Genomic DNA, 7,388 nt, shown 5'->3' with positions numbered 1-7,388 from the left:
GTATACAACGTCACAATCTAAGACTATGGTCATGTTTTGGGCCTAACAGCTATAACCAGACTAGTTATACAGCCCAATTTGGTTTAAACACTGTACTAGTATTAACAGTACGATACCGATTATAGGATACACGTTATAATCGAGGCATAACACTTATTGACGTATATTACCTGCTCGAACTACAATAAGGTGAGTTTCACGACCCCACTTCCTAAACTGTTTTACGAACTTTTGGGGTGGAAAGCATGTTTACATATACTTATATACTTGAAAATGTGTGGTGATATGAATTATCTAAGTACTAACACTTGAAAGTCCCCACAAACACAAGTGATTAACTTCGTGCCGGTGACGTGTGGATAGTACTATCGGTTTGACAAACCCAACTGACAGAGCCGGTGGGGTATGCCAGAACATGTTAACCAGTTGCACATTGTCATTTAAACTTATTACATACTGCTATGTGGTGTTAGACATAGTACATACTTGGGGCAAAGTGGCTGTTAAATGCCAACGGGAGTGCATGGGCAGGGGTGGCCATGTGTTTTAGCTCGTTTCGGTTTCACTTGTGGCTTAGTATAATACATCATACACATACATGTATACATACACACTGTAAACTTTACGAACTCGTATACTGATTTCGTTGATACTCGTGAAACTTGAAACTCACCAACTAGACGTAGTTGACCTGTTTTAACATGCTTTTCAGGTAAAGCAAAGGTGGAATGATTTGCTTACGTTCTTGGTGTTAGGAATGAAGTTGAATAGCTGTGAATAGACGCAGATATATAATATTGAATAAGAAGCTCGTAAACCGGTTATGTGATTCTCATCTAGTTTGTAAACATAGTACCAACCCATGTAATATGATGTAAATTAGTTTGTGAATTTCTTTATAAACAATGTTGTTGATACCAGTATTATCTGTTACATTCTCGTTTTACGCTTCCGCAACTACCTAGTCGGGGTGTGACACCCCTATTTCCGTACATCACACGGCTACCGCCGCTGCTGCCCGTACGCCACCGTCGCCGCTCATTGTTCGGTTCATTGAACCTCGGTGTCTCAACCGGTTAATCATTAACCGTGGTAAAATTAAATATTGTCGGTTTATAATTATATTTAATTTTGGTTGTCTTGTTTCGTACTCGTATTGTTTGTAACCAGATCATGTATAGTTCCATAAAGTGATGATTACTCATTTATTTATCCTGCTGCGTTCTTGATAATATTAATGAGATTAAATAATTATGAAACTATAACCAAAGCCGAGTTTAAATGTTAAACCGTTGACCGATCATTACTAGAACCCAACACGAACCGGTCCATATTTTCCAACAGTACTGTTGTATGACGAAAGCATAATACACTAGCGAATACTACTGTGGATTCATTTATGACATCCATTTTACCCAATGAAAGTGAGATACACGATAAAAAAATTTGATTCACGATAGTGTATTCATTCACGTATTTTATAAACATAGACAGGTGTTTCTTTTTTCTGTTTTTTTAACGTATCTATAAAATATAATAATCCAAGTATCGAAAGTCGGCGACTGTCTGAATACGTTTCACGGCGTGCGCGTAGATTAGCGGTGAAGTTTCTTTTTTTTTTGTTTGATTCCTTGTTCTCTACCACTATAAGTAAACTTAAGGATGTCAACAACTTCATCATTTACATCATTTACATCATAAACCTTATAATATATCTATATGTTCCATATGACCCCTACATTTCTTACAAACTTAACCATGAGAGTTTGAGAATGACTAAAAGAATATTTGTATTTTAAAGGTTTAATTTGTAATAATATGATTTCATGTACCAAGAACGGCAAAGCCAAATATAAAACATCGTCGTCACGTTATACCAGTAAAAGAATTTATTTAAATGTGTATTACAGTATTGGATACTGATTTTTATGTATTAACTATATTTGTATTAGATAGTTAAGTGACATCGATATAAAGATCTTGAACGTGTTACTATGCACCAACTATGTCTATCTTAACACAATAAGTTGATATTCTAAGGATCTCAAATGCGTAAAGTAACATTCTTTCTCAAGTTCATTATTAAGTATATTGCAATAGAGTTTATATTCTAACTAAAGTATATTTTCTTACCCGTGTGTTAAGGGTTTGAACGGACATGTTGAAATGCGAAGGGGTCGTTTTAGCAATTTAGATCTATATTACTTTTCCAACTTGACACGCTTCAATAGAAGGTTCCATAACTCTGTATAAATATAGACAAATGATTCATCAATTAATTCAATCCAATCCGATCCACACTTACCTTCAAAATTAAATTCCTTCTAAATCATATACTCGATCATGGCTGAAAACAATGTTCCTATTGCCATTCAATCACAGGTTCGTATGTTCTTATCATTTTTTTAATACATAATTTATTTATTTTTAGATATATACTCCATTTCTCATTAAACTAAAAAAAAGAAGCGTATAGCCAGATGGGCAACCTGCTTTTTTTCCGCTTCTTATCATTAAATGTGCGTAATCCTATTTTCTATCTATTGATTGTTCTTTCAAAACCGAATTAACAAAATAGGGTCAGGCTAAATGCACCCTCCCCTGGTTGCTTGTCATACCCTCCCCTGAAAAAAACTAATTTTAATATTACCCATGAAATCATATAATTACCAAATTAGCACAAAAATAAGGATTTCATATTTTTTATTTACAAGTTGCGTTTTTTTTATGATTTCGAGTTTAGGGTTTCGGGTTTAGGGTTTAGGGTTCGGGTTTGGGGTTTAGGTTTTCGGGTTTCCGGTTTAGGGTTTAGAGTTTAGGGTTTAGGGTTTTAGGTTTTCGAGTTTCGGGTTTATTTGGTAAAAGATAAAGAGGTAAAATAAGGATATTATAAATATATATACTATTAAAATTGAAAAAAGTATTATAATTATTTACAATATTAATATTAAAAAAATAAATTAATAGTAATACTTGATAGTTTTTAATTTGATATATGTAATGAAGATTATTAAGTGAAAAATATGTTTTAGGGACTAATATGTATATAAATAATGTTAAGGGGTAATAGTAATTTATCAAATAAATTAAGGGGGTGTATATTTAATAAAAGTGGTGTAGGGGGTACGTTTAGCAGCACCCAAATATAAATACTTGCAACATGTCATTGTATTCACATTAATTTAGCTACGAATCTAAACCGCATCCGAATATGAAATAGGGTATTATATATGTTATCGTATGAAAACTTTAAATTACATGTCATGATGAAAATTTATTTGTTTATAAATTTGTGTTAAATCAGGTTGAGAGGGAAGAAGAACAAAGATTAAAGTACCTTCAGTTTGTACAAATGGCAGCGCTCCATTCACTTCTTTACGCTTCGAAAGCCTACGCTTATGCCAAGAACAATTCCGGTCCACTTAAACCAAGGGTTGAGACGATGGAGGGTAAGCTAAAGACCGTGCTCGGCCCAACATATAATAAGTTCCATAATGTCCCTGTTGAGGTCCTAAAGTTTGTTGATCGCAAGGTAGACGAATCGGTCAACAAATTCGATACCCAAGTCCAGCCTTTTGTGAAACAAGTTTCAGCTAAAACCAAGAACTTGTCTGAAGAGGTTAAGACTGCTGGTGTGGTCAAAACCGCGTATACTAAGCTTGAGCCGGCTGCTAAAGGGCTGTATACGAGATACGAGCCAGTGGCTGAACGGTATGCTGCTTCGGCTTGGCAGTCTTTGAACCAGCTCCCGGTCTTCCCTAAGGTGGTGGTGCCCACTGCGGCTTACTGTTCGGAGAAGTATAACCAGACCGTGCAGAAGACGGCTGAGAAAGGGTACAAGGTTTCTAGTTATCTTCCGTTGGTGCCGACCGAGAGGATTGCTAAGGTGTTCAACCCGGTTGAACCGCAAGCAGAGCCGGTGGCATTTCATTGTTGTGATGAAAGGGGAGATTAGTTAGTAATCGTGTGAATGCATTCGTTTATGTTTTACTATGTGGTATTAGTTTTGTTTTCAATATAAATTTTTTATGCTGGTTGTGGGTACATTATACCCAAGTTAACCTTGTCACGTGCTAAGTGTTAAATGAGAAGAAATATAATCAAGGATAGTGTCTAATGAGCGGATACAACACAAGATGATGATGATGATGATATGAGTTAACAATGGAATTTTGTTTATTACTTAGATCATCTTCAATGAAGATCTGCGAACTCACTTATTGTTTAGTTGACGTTTAGGTGGCATGGGAAGTTTAATCCACTCTGATGTTTATAACTATTTTTATGAGTAATTTCTAAACCTAATGTAGGACACCGGGATCGGACCTTACATTAAGTCTATGTTTGAAGCCAGAGTACATATTTTTGGATCTTATTATGATTGAATTCCCTAGTAGCAGGCTCCAAGGGGTGGAGCTTCTGGCTAGACATATGTTACTTTATAAATTTTACATTAGAAGTTTAGTTATTATTAAATTTCGCATGTATTAACCGAGTTACAAGAGGAGTGTATTGATTGATGAATTTGAAATTCAAATTCGGGATAGCTGATTAAGCATTTACTAACCCCCAAACCCTAAAAACTACGTCTTGATCATACGATTTCATTCTCCGGTTCAATATATATTCTCTCACAATATGCATACTTGATTCTTGCTCTTAATTATGAGTTTTTATCCGATCAATTTATTTGTGAATACATATAGTTTTGATCTGAAAGTAATTTATGACTTTCAAATTTCCAAGGTTACCCGCTTTCTGTGCAATTTCTCCTACACAACAGGGCAACACTAGATTAAGAAAACTGGTGCAAGTTTTGTTTTGTTAATTTCCTCATTCAAGTGTAATATGTTTGCTAGTCTTCTTGTTTTTCGTTCCTTTGTTTACTCCTAGAGAGTGTCCTTTTATATTTTTTTCAATAAAGTGGCCTTTAAAAAAAAACAAAGGTAAAAGTTCTCATAACTTCACTTCAGTAAATTTTAAATTTTCAAAGTATTTATTCATATACATTCCTTGACAAATAATTCCCAGTTTTACAAAAGAGCTAGTGATTTACCCGTGCGTTGCGTGTTGAAATTTGTCGGTAAATATGGGTGTGGTACTGGCGTGTCAACGTGAATTCAGACGGTATTGGCTACATTCGTTACGGTATCGGAACTAAACCTAAAAAAGAAAATCGTCAAATTAACATTTTAAACTAAAAACAAAAAAGAAATAGCGGCACTTATATAGCGTATCATAAACAAAATTGGTAAAACCCGAGCATCACGACGGTGAGTCAACATGAATTCAGTCATCATTGGTTACGTTCGTTACGGTATAGACAATGTTGGTAAACCCTAAGCGTTGAAACCCTACTAAATTCATAAATTAACATATACAAAATTAAATATTAAAACGACATTTATTCGGTCGGTAAAACCGGGCGATGGTGAAACTCAAGCGTTGTTGTTCCCGAGCGTCGAGGTGGTAATTATGCTTGAATTCGGTCGGTTTCGCTTACGCTCGTTACGATATCGGAACTAAATAAAAAAATATAAAAATTGAGGTGGACCAATGGGGTGACATCGGTCAATAAAACTAGGGTGTTGGTAAAACCCGGGTGTTTCCAATTTTCCATCATGTTCAATACACCTTTGGTCGGTTTAAGTTACGTTAGTTACGGTAGTGAAACTAAAACAAAAAAATAAAAATGGTATTCGATCGGCTACTTTTACGTTTCTCATGGTATCGAAACTTAAAAAAACAAATTTAAATGTGGTCCCGCCACTTGGCCCAATCACATGCTTTCAGTCGGGCGTTGATACGGTAATTTGGCGTCAATTTGGTTTGCCTCGTTTATGCTCGTTACGATATCGGAAGTAAAACAAAAACAAAAACAAAGAAGAGGTATAAAAATTGATGTGGACCAATGGGGTGATGTCGGTCGATAACTCGGGTGTTGGTAAAACCCGGGCATTTCCATCATGTTCGTAACAGTTTCGGTCGGCTTCATATACGTTAGTTACGCTACCGAAACTAAAAAAAATTTGTGTTCGGTCGGTTACTACCACATTTCTTATGGTATTAAAACTAAAAGCACAAAAATATCAACAAAATTAATAGACCAATGTGGTGCCGTCATTTTACCCAATCAGGGGCTTGTGGCACCAACACTGTCATTTACTCTATAATAAATAAATAAATAATTAATAATATAGATAATATTTACTTGGAAAACGATAGTAGGATAAAAAAATCCCAACGTCAAACTAAATAGTAGTTAAATATTTTTTTGCATAACAAGACGTATAGTTACTAGAAATATAATACTAAGATAATCTCTATTATTTGTAGTTTTTTTTTTGTCAAAAAGAATTTGTCAATTTATGTATGGATTATGACTTATTAAGATTGTGTCAAATAATAAGTAACTAACTAATCTTCTTTTTAACTGTCACGCTATGCGGGTTTTTTTTTCTTTTATGTATGTAAGAGCAATGGTGAGTTGTGACTAAATTTTCATGAAATAAGAATAATACAATCTTTATGTCATTGCAACCGTTTATTAATTTTTTAATATATTTTATAGGTGGTTGTGAGTGAATGATAGAGAATGTAATGATAAATGTATAAAAAAATATTATTTAATTGAGAATGAGATTAAAAATGTAGTGTATTTTAATGTAATTTTGGATTTAAAGATAGGAAAGAGGATGAGAAGTTACTACAAATATTTAACGGCATCCGGTTGGTATGGATTATATTACTAGAAATATAGTTACGATTTGTATCCATATATATATATATATAGGATGAGTATCATTACAGAACTGTTAAATTATTTAAGAACTTGAAGGAACCCTTGAAAACTAACGTTTTTTATAAAAAATCTTGTATGTTAATGCTCTTTGAGAGTAGCTTTATCATTTTTTATATCTATATCTACGATTACAATTTTGAAAATTAGTTTTTATACATATCTATGTTTTATTTTACACATATAAAAATTTGTTAGTACAAAAAGTTTACATATATAAACTTGTGATTAATATTTGTAATCAAAAATTTTTATATATAACATGATAAAACTACTCTTAAATAATGTTAATATTAAAAAAATTAAAAAAAAATGTTTAGTTGTTTTGAGTTCCTAAGAGTTTATAACTTTTTCAAAGTTCTTAAATGATACCAACCCTATATATATATATTATACGGTGGGAAGTTCGTTTATGTTCACCCGTTCAATAAACGAACTGGACATGGACAAAAAAAATATGTTTGGTAAGTTTAACGGACGAACACGGACAAAGACCGTGTTGGTTTAATAGTGTTCGTGAACGTCCGGTAACGTTCGTTTAATAATGTTGTGTGTGTTGAAATTCCTAGAAGGTAATCATGATGATTGT

General features: G+C 33.6%; 1 pseudogene; it reads left to right on the top strand.

Moving 5' to 3' along the window:
* The first annotated feature begins 2,343 nt into the window (after positions 1 to 2,343).
* On the top strand, positions 2,344 to 3,971 carry LOC143557505 (stress-related protein pseudogene; annotated as a pseudogene).
* Positions 3,972 to 7,388: the final 3,417 nt, after the last annotated feature.

Source organism: Bidens hawaiensis, unplaced genomic scaffold, assembly GCF_021521415.1.
Source record: "Bidens hawaiensis isolate Kalapana, Puna unplaced genomic scaffold, B.hawaiensis_p1.1 tig00001087_1, whole genome shotgun sequence".
In the NCBI taxonomy this organism is placed as follows: domain Eukaryota; kingdom Viridiplantae; phylum Streptophyta; class Magnoliopsida; order Asterales; family Asteraceae; genus Bidens; species Bidens hawaiensis.
This window is presented reverse-complemented; position numbering and strand designations above follow the sequence as displayed.